At 47.8% G+C, this 9012-nt stretch overlaps 1 long non-coding RNA gene across 1 annotated transcript; it reads right to left on the bottom strand.

Moving 5' to 3' along the window:
- Nucleotides 1-3531: 3531 nt before the first annotated feature.
- Nucleotides 3532-6279, bottom strand: LOC149868244 (uncharacterized). Its single transcript, XR_016440961.1, has 4 exons — nt 6156-6279; nt 5909-6064; nt 5578-5736; nt 3532-3647 (listed from the first exon to the last, which is right to left on the bottom strand). It is a non-coding gene; the product is annotated as an uncharacterized LOC149868244 (long non-coding RNA).
- Nucleotides 6280-9012: the final 2733 nt, after the last annotated feature.

Here is a 9012-nt window from a genome sequence, read left to right as displayed (position 1 = left end):
TCTCTAATCCAGCATCCAGATCATTAATGAATACTGGGCTGTGACTCCTGTGAGCCGCTGCTTGAAACCTCCTGCCATTCTGAAATGGATCTCTATATAACTATCCTCTGCTTTGGCTATCAATCCAGTTGTCTATCAACCTTACAGTAGTTTTGTTTAGACCTCATTTCTCCAGATTGTTTATGAGGTCATGTGGCACTTTGTCAAAAGCCTTGCTGAAGTTACTTCATATCAGCATTCTCTTCATTCACCTAACTAGTTATTTTGTCTAGGGCTGTGTGTAGACTAAATGAGAGGCATGTTTGCATGACACTTTAAAGTGGGCTAAATGCTTTTGCACCGCTTTAATGGTGCTGGTGTTTGCAGGCCTCAGCGGCATATTGTGCATTACTTCCAGCCGCTGTAGGAAAATCAGCAGCATAATGCACCTTAAATGACTTGGGTCACAGGTCAAAACTTCCTCAGAGGAAGTTTTAGTTTGCTGCCCCTATAGCTGCATAGCAAAGTGCTGGGATCCATGCAGCTCCACGGCTCTGCAGGAAACCTTGCAGACAGCCTGGCAGCAGCCCAGGAAAGCAGCACTGCTCAAGAAAAGCAGCAATTCTGATCTTTTTTTTCCTCCCCAGGAGTCTGCCTGCCTGCCTGCCTGAGCAGCATGGGGGCCCGGTGCTTCCCTCCACAGCTGTGGTGCCCCCCGGGACTACCTGAGCTGGGTACCTGTAGGTGGGTGCCACATGGGGGGTGGGGCAGCTGCTGTGGAGGGAAGCACCAGTCCCACACCACAGCCCAGGGACTGCTCTGCCTGCCAGCAGCTTGCCCTCCCCCGCCCACCAGAGAGGCAGATAAATTAGCAGGGTGTATGCACGACACGGGGATTTAATCAGCCCTAAATTGAAGCAGTGTTTTTTAAAACCCACCACTTTAATTTAGGGCCCCTGTTTCATCTACACATGCCCCAAGACAATCAAGTTTGTCTGGCAAAGTTTGTTCTTAGTAAATCCATGATTGCTTATGACTAGCCTTTTCTTCTCCAGATGCTTGCAAATGGGCTTACTCATAATATGCTCCAGTAATTTCCCAGAAGCAAGGTGAAACTAACTGGTCTGTAGTTCCCCAGGTTCTCCTTTTTACCCTTTTCTGAAAGCAAAATTCAACAGTAATACCTGAACACTACCATTGTACAATAATTTGTCTTCCATTAGCAAATGCTACTAAAAGAAGGGAAGCTATATTGATTAAATACCATGTCTCAGAGAGAAGCAAAGTAATAAAGCAAAAAAAGTATAGTGCTCAGTCCAGCTGATTAATATTTCCTATCAGGAGCAAAATAGCTTCTACTTAGACTACCTTTAACATGAGTAGGGAAAGCCCAGATCCTTTCAGATAAAAATAGTAAAGAAACCTACTCGATGCCTTTTTATCTTTAGACATAACATAGAATCATAGAAGGACCAGAAGGGACCTGCAAGATCATTAAGTCCAGTCCCCTGCCAGGGGCAAGAGGTTATTGGGCTCAAATGAGGTCAACAAGGTGCTTATCCAGCCTCTTCTTAAACCCCTCTAAGGATGGTGACTACACCACTTCTGCTGGGAGTGTGTTCTTTCCCTTATGGAAAAGAAGTTTTTTCTTATGTCCAGCCCAAATTTTTCCTCCTTATCTCGTGTCCATTGGTCCTCATCCTCTCTTGAAGAGTTACTCCCCTACCTTCCTGAAGAGTTACTCCCCTAGATCTTGGTGCTCATCCCTGACATACTGGTAGGTGACTATCAAGTCACCTTTCAGTCTTCTCTTACTGAGTCTGTCCTCATAAGGCCCAACCTTCAGGCCCCTAATCATATGGGTGGCCCTTTTTTGTACCCTCTTGAGCTTAGCCACACCCTTCCTAAAGTGCAGTGCTCAGAACTGGACCCAATACTCCAGCTGTGGCCTCACCAATGCTGAATAGAGGGGGAAAGCACCTCTGATTGTGACCGCCAGGTCCTATTCAAATGCTGTGCCAGCCAGTGAACCACCACCCATCATGGAGTTATGGTGAAGGTTCTTCTTACCCAGACGAAGAACCCTGCATTTCTCCCTGTTAAACCTCATCTGATTCCATTCTGCCCATAAAACCAACCTGTCAAGGTCATCCTGGATCCTTACCCTATCCTCTGATGTGCCTGTGTTTCCTCACAGCTTGGTATCATCTGCAAACTTAATCACTGAGCTTTCCACCCACTCCTCCAAGTCATTAATAAATATGTTAAAGGATACAGGTCCAAGCACCAATCCCTGGGGGACACCACTGGAGACAGCCATCCAGAACAAGGCCTTCCCATCAATTACAACTCTCTGGGATCAGCCTCTAAGTCAGATGTCCACACACCTCACTGTAGACTGGTCCAGGCTAGTACGTTTCAATTTAGTTGAGAGAATCTTGTGGGAAGCAGAATCAAAGGCTTTCATAGATTCATAGATTCATAGATGCTAGGGTCGGAAGGGACCTCAATAGATCATCGAGTCCGACCCCCTGCATAAGCAGGAAAGAGTGCTGGGCCTACATTACCCCAGCTAGATACACATCCAACCTTCTCTTGAATACCCCCAGGGTAGGGGAGAGCACCACCTCCCTTGGGAGCCCGTTCCAGACCTTGGCCACTCGAACTGTGAAGAAGTTCCTCCTAATATCTAATCTAAATCTGCTCTCCTCCAGCTTGTGGCCATTATTTCTTGTAACCCCCGGGGGCGCCTTGGTGAATAAATACTCACCAATTCCCTTCTGTGCCCCCCTGACGAACTTATAGGCAGCCACCAGGTCGCCTCTCAACCTTCTCTTGCGGAGGCTGAAAAGGTCCAGTTTCTCTACTCTCTCCTCATAGGGCTTGGCCTGCAGGCCCTTAACCATACGAGTGGCCCTTCTCTGGACCCTCTCCAGGTTATCCGCATCTTTCTTGAAGTGCGGCGCCCAGAATTGCACGCAGTACTCCAGCTGCGGTCTGACCAGCGCCCGATAGAGGGGAAGTATCACCTCCTTGGACTTATTTGTCATGCATCTGCTGATGCACGATAAAGTGCCATTGGCTTTTCTGATGGTTTCATCACACTGCCGACTCATGTTCATCTTGGAGTCTACTAGGACTCCAAGATCCCTTTCCACTTCCGTGCCACCCAGCAGGTCATTTCCTAGGCTGTAGGTGTGCTGGACATTTTTCCTCCCTAGATGCAGCACTTTGCATTTCTCCTTGTTGAACTGCATTCTGTTGTTTTCTGCCCACTTGTCTAACCTGTCCAGGTCTGCTTGCAGCTGTTCCCTGCCCTCCGGCGTGTCCACTTCGCCCCATAGCTTAGTGTCATCTGCAAACTTGGACAGAGTACATTTCACCCCCTCGTCCAAGTCGCTGATGAAGACATTAAAGAGTATCGGTCCAAGCACCGAGCCCTGCGGGACCCTACTGCCCACACTCTTCCAGGTCGAAACCGACCCATCCACCACAACTCTCTGGGTGCGACCCTCCAGCCAATTCTCCACCCACCGGACTGTGCAGTCATCCAAGTCACAGCCCCTTAACTTGTTCACCAGTATGGGGTGGGATACCGTGTCAAAGGCCTTCCTGAAGTCCAAGTATACGACATCCACCCCTCCTCCTGCGTCGAGGCGTTTTGTGACCTGGTCATAAAAAGAGACTAGATTGGTCAGGCACGATCTACCTGCCACGAACCCGTGCTGGTTTCCCCTCAGCATAATTTGTCCTGCCAGGCTCTCACAAATGTGAGCCTTGATGATTTTCTCAAAGATTTTGCCAAGGATGGAGGTGAGACTGACTGGCCTATAGTTACCCGGGTCCTCCTTCCTCCCCTTCTTGAAAATGGGAACCACATTGGCCCTTTTCCAGTCCTCCGGGACTTGACCCGTGCGCCACGAGCGTTGAAATATTGCCGCCAGTGGCTCTGCAATGATGTCGGCCAGTGCCTTCAGTACCCTCGGATAGAGCTCATCCGGGCCTGCCGACTTAAAGGCATCCAGTTCCTCCAAGTGACCCTGCACCACCTCAGGGTCCACGCATGGAAGTCTGGTGCCTTGCTGCTGCCTCCCTACACTCCCAGTGAGAGACTTGTCCTGCCTCTCGCTTAGGAACACTGAGGCGAAGAACTCGTTGAGGAGTTCAGCCTTGTCCCCTCTGTCCGTCACCAATTGTTTTTGCCCATTTAGCAGGGGTCCTATTCCTCCCTGGGCCTTCCTTTTACTCCCTATATATCTAAAAAACAATTTCTTATTGTCTTTTACTTGGGTTGCCATCCTCAGCTCCATGGTAGCTTTGGCCTGTCTAACTGCCTCCCTACAAGCACGAGCAGAAGAGGTATATTCCTCTTTGGTGATCTCTCCCTGTTTCCACTTTTTATGTGCTCCCCTTTTGGCCCTTAGTCTCCCCAGGATTTCTCTGGTCAGCCAGGGAAGCCTCCTGGCCCCTTTCCCTCTTTCACCTCGCACGGGGATCGTCTCGCTTTGTGCGAGAAGGATAGCTTCCTTAAGGCACAGCCACCCTTCTTGGGCTCCCATCGTTTCAAAACTACTACTCTGCAGTGCATCCTTCACTAATCGCCTGAGTTTGCTGAAATCAGCTTTCCTAAAGTCCAGCACGTTCACCCTACTGGTTACCTTACCCACTCGACGCCTTATGTTGAATTGTACTTTTAGGTGATCACTGTCCCCCAGATGGCTACCGATCTGTAGGTCCCCTACTATGTCATCCCCCGTTGCCAATACCAGATCCAGTAAGGCATTCCCCCTAGTGGGACCATGTACCTCCTGCGTCAGGTGGAGGTCCTGTACACAGGTTAGAAACCTGCGTGAGCGGTGGGACTTTGCTGTCTGTGTCTCCCAGCAGATGTCCGGGTAGTTTAGGTCCCCCATGACCACCGCCTCTTTAGCTTTTATGGTCTCTGAGAGTTGCCTCAGGAGCCCCAAATCTATTTCTTCCCCTTGATGTGGGGGTCTGTAGCAGACCCCTACCACCAAATCCTTTTCTCCTTGCCCCCCATGTAGCCTAACCCACAGTCCTTCTACTTCCTCATCCTTTGATTCTGTCTTGATGAGGGTTGATGTATATTGCTCCTTAACATAGAGCGCAACCCCTCCCCCCCTTTTCCCCACTCTGTCCTTTCTGTACAATCTATAGCCCTCAATATGTACCGCCCAGTCGTGGGATGGATCCCACCAGGTTTCCGTCAGCCCCACTAAGTCGTAGTCGTTTAGTGCAACCAGGAGCGCTAGTTCATCCTGCTTGTTCCCCATGCTCCTAGCATTAGTATATAGGCACTTGAGCCCTGTGACTGGTGCTTTTGCTACCCCCTCGCTCCAAGTCCTAAAGGGCTTTTTGTCCCTAACCTTCCTGTTCCTTACCTGTGCCGTATTACTGTCCACCCCCTGCCTTTCACGTTCCCAAAGCTCTCTTTCTTCAGGCTGGGCTGTCCTTGTGGGTGCCACCTGGTTTGGTGGTCCACAGCCTCCCCCACCCTCATCTTCCCCTCCCCCCGACGAGCCTAGTTTAAAGCCCGCCGGAGGAGATCCGCCAACCTGGAAGAAAACACACGCTTACCTTTGGGGGACAGGTGAAGCCCATCCCAGCTGAGCATGTCCCTCGTTGTAATGTGTGGGTCATTGTCCAGGAAGCCGAAGCCTGCCTCGAGACACCACTGCCGAAGCCGCCAGTTGGTCTCTCGGATGCAGTTCTCATGCCGTCTTCCACGTCCGTTCACTGGTAGGATGGAAGAGAATACCACCTGTGCACCAAATTCCCTCAGCACGCTGCCGAGAGCCTGGTAGTCCGCCATCAGGTGATCGGGGGTTCTCCTGGCCGCATCATTAGTACCCACATGGACAAGGACCATGGGGTAGTAATCGGTGGGCTTGATCCTGGCCTGGATTACCTCCGTCACATCCTGAATCTTAGCTCCAGGCAGGCAGTAGACCTCTCGTGCTGAAGGGTCCTGGCGACAAATGGGCCCTTCCATACCTCTCAGGATGGAATCGCCTATGACGAGCACGCGTCTCCTCCTCTTCTGGGTCCTCTCAGATCTCTTGATCTGTTTGGAATGTGAAGAATGTGGCATTTCTTCCTGCCCAAGGGTTTCCTCCTCCCTTTCCATCTCCTGCAGAGTCGCCAAGGCCTCGTACCTGTTCTCCAGTCGGACTGGAGAAGCTTGTACCTGCTCGCTGCGAGCCGCTCCGGTCCTGGCTGTGACCGTCTGCCACTCTGCCGTGGAGGTCCTTCCCTGGGCTGCTTCTTCCTTGGGTGCCTTTACTGAAGCCTAAATAAATTATATCAACCTCATGTCCGTTATCCAGCTGGTTAGTTACCTGGTCATAGAAGGACACGAGGTGTGTCATGCATGATCTACCCTTGACAAAGCTGTGCTGGTTACTTCTTAATACCCTACCAGTTATGAGCTTGTTACATGAAGAGAAGAGATCCATATTATGCAGACCTTACCTACTCCTATGGTATATTTGTTCTTCATTTGTTTTATACCATTACCTGTCTCTGTGAAGGAGCCATAGGAAGTCAGCATGACATGCCAGAAACAGCAGAAGAGCAGCAACTTACCCTGGTGGTCTGGGGGGACAATGAGCCATGCCACACCAGAGTGGTGGCATTTTCGAAGCTGGCTCTCCCTCTGGATTGGAGGAAGGAGCTCTGACTTGGCTACTTCTGACCCTGAAGAGGAGCAGTGTGAGGAGGATGCTGATGGGCAGACCACAGAAAGCACTTCCAGGTTCTGCAGAAGCCAGAAGTAGACGTCCTCCAGAGGGCAGGCAGGGAAAAGCCTCCAGAGCAAAGGTGGCTGGAGGGCCACCATTCCATAGTGAAGAAGCCATCCAGCTTTGGACCTAAAGGCTCTCCAAACAGTTGGGCAAAAGTTGGATCTGACTGCTCAGGGCCTGAACTGACCTGACCAGACTCATGAGAAGCCTGGTGCAGGGACAGATGAGTCCAGAAATAGCAAGAGGGACAATGTTTTTTCTTTGACTTTGTGTTTTGAGTTATGAATTTACCCTTACATGGACTGGAGATTTTATTCTGGCCTGGAGTGGGCTTGAAAAGCTTTAAAGGGACCAGTGGCACTGAGAAGGCCTGTCTCAAGCTTTCTACTTTGCTTTGAAACTACAGAGAGTTGGGGGACTATTGTTGGAATCTAAAGAACAGTCCTAGTGGAATCCTCTAAAATAGAATTGAGTTAATTATAGACAGTGACCTGAAATTGTTGTTGCTTGCATCAGTGACTGAACTGTGTGCAGAGAACTGCTGCCCAACATTGGCACAGGGGACTTTGTTAACATAGTGATGATCTTTGGTGCAATCACTCCTGTGGCATCATAAAATACCTGCATGGAAAAGAAGATGGTAATATGGGTCTAAAATCTGGGAATTTATACCAGCTTGTCTGATGTGGTAAGGATGTGGTGTTAAGGAGCAGTGGAGCCCCATAACCAGCCAAATGATTTCAGGATTGTGATTCATCCACTAACTCGAGCTCCCATTGAAAACTGTGTTCCATCAAAACATGATAGGCGAGAATAAACATCTGAGGTAGAAGACCATGCTATTCCCGAATCTATCCCTCATGATGTGGACCCAGGAAGGTGGGGCCCATAGCCCTATAGAGTGAGCCATTTACAGTCTTGAACTGTAGGGTTTTTATTTTCCTTAATAGCTCATGCTCATGACCTTTGTCAGTTTATCCTCTTTGGTTGGTTAGTTTGCCTTTTGCTTCTGGAGACCTAGATTTAAGTACAGTGAATTAGATGGTCTTAGTCAAGCAGTTAGCTGATCCTCATCTATGCCACAAAACAGCAGTTTCCTCAAAAGTGGCCAAGCACCAAGTCAGTGGGTGGGGCAAGTATTCCTATACAAAATCATAACATAGTTCAATGATTTAACTGAAAAAACCTCACACAGTGCAAGTGAACCTCTCCTTAAATCTCCAAAACAAAGTGATTCATAACATAGGCTATTGGTAGCAGTGATTGTATGTGCATCAGCACTATTATTTCAAGAGAAATCCTTACACTTACAGATTGACAACTGGTCAACTTTAACCCCCACAACACTATGTTATTGACAGAGAGCAACACAAAGAAAATAAGCTAGTTTAAAGTAATGTCCTCAAAGTGTCATTTTTCAAAAGGGATTTAGGATCATAAGTCCAAGTAAATGTCATTGGGATTTGTGCTCTTACTTAAGGCATTTTTAAAATCCCACCCTCTGGAATATTCTCATGATAAACATCCAGAATTGTGGTTAATATGGGCTACCATGTATAGATACAAACTAAACTACCCCCACAGAAAAACTAGACAATTATTTTTCCCCTTGACATTTAATAGGACTATTTTTATCACCCCCCTCTAAATTTGATGCTATTACTGACTGCCTGTTTAAAAGATTTAGGTAATGTGCCTATAGTTCTGCAATGTGACAGTGCTGAGTTTTAGCAACAACTGAAAAATGTCTTGGCCACACCAAGTTATTCTCAAAAAATTGCCATCAGCTTATGCAAAACACCACATCCAATCTCTTCTGTCTCTCCAATTATACTATTTGTCTACAGGATGACCTTGATAGCATTTCAACAACAATTTTAATAGAATTGAAGTGCTTCTGCAATACCCACCTGTTTACAGTGTAAGTTGAGCTTATTTTTGTCTTATCTTCATTAGCCTTTCCATAAATGGAGAACCATTAGATTAAAAAAAAACCTTGCTGCATCATTCAATGTCAGGACATTTATTTCACCACGTCCAGGGATATGTACCCACCAGCCAAACACAAAAATGTATTGAACCTCAATTGTCACAAAGAATAATGTTTCCTCTCATTATTCATTATGACAAAAGGTACAGCTACAGTATAGACTTCCCATATCATCAGGATCTTTAGGTCAGCTGTGCCCAGGGGTTTAATTTAAGGCACAAAATGAACCACATAACACTTTGAATCACCAATTTAAAGAAATAACCTTTTCAAGAAACA

Source organism: Crocodylus siamensis, chromosome 3 (assembly GCF_052110815.1).
Source record: "Crocodylus siamensis isolate JL-2025a chromosome 3, ASM5211081v1, whole genome shotgun sequence".
Taxonomy (NCBI): domain Eukaryota; kingdom Metazoa; phylum Chordata; order Crocodylia; family Crocodylidae; genus Crocodylus; species Crocodylus siamensis.
Note: the sequence above shows the minus strand (reverse complement) of the source record. Positions and strands in the feature narration are given on the sequence as shown.